This window comes from Sapajus apella, unplaced genomic scaffold (genome assembly GCF_009761245.1).
Source record: "Sapajus apella isolate SASKATOON/1434 unplaced genomic scaffold, GSC_monkey_1.0 scaffold98, whole genome shotgun sequence".
Classification (NCBI taxonomy): Eukaryota; Metazoa; Chordata; class Mammalia; order Primates; family Cebidae; genus Sapajus; species Sapajus apella.
The window spans coordinates 7,436,124-7,437,094 of record NW_022437038.1 but is presented as its reverse complement, the minus strand read 5'-3'; positions in this window follow the sequence as shown (position 1 = coordinate 7,437,094).

The window sequence follows — 971 nt, the reverse complement described above, 5'->3', positions numbered from 1 at the left end:
TCTTGCTTAGACCCATGAAAAAGCAGATTTCATGAAACAAGGCATGGAGAGGTAAATATTTTAATTATATTTTTCTTGGCTCTGCTCATTTTTCTTGGAAATAATGACTTTTTAAAAAGGTTTTTTTTATCCCTTTGCATGTATAAGGAGTTTTCTGGAGTGATACTTGCTAGAATGACACCACTGGCTATTTCTGAGAATAGGATTTAAGGCAATACACATTCTAGCTGCAGTGTCAAGTATTAAGGTCAGTGAGACATGGAAATGAACAGAGCTGTCTCTTGAACAAGACCATCTGGTTTTCCCAACAGGCACCCATAAGATAGCATTTGTCTTGCTGAGTTCACTATCCTCCAGGCTCTAACCCCTAATTTTTTTTTCAGAGTAAAAGTATGCACAATTTATGACATTACATCCAAGAGATGCATTGCATGCATATGTTAACCAAATGACATGTATAAAAATGTTTATAACTGCACTATTCATAATAGTCCCAAGCTGGAAACAATCTAAATATCCACCATCATTAGAATGGATACATAAAATATAGTACATACATAAATGTCAATGAATAATCTACATGAAATAGTATGGATTATTCTCACAGACAATGTTAGCAAAAAAATAGACATAAAATAATATATACTACATTATTCTATTTACATAGTTTTTTTTAATGCAAAACTATCAATATTGTTAGAATTCAGAATAGTGGTTACCCTTGGGATGCATTAGTGACTAGATGGGGGCTTGGAGGGAGATTCCAGTGTGTGGTTAATGTTTATTTCTTGCTCACTTTGTGAAAATGTATTAAGCTCATTACTTGTGCACTTTTCTGTATATGCAGTATACTTCAACAAAAGTTTACTAAAAGATCTCAATAGTGAGTAAGAAAAATGAGAGGTAAAGTGGCCAAGATGGCCGATTAGAAACAGCTAGGGTGGATGGCTCTCATGGAGAGAAACAGAAGG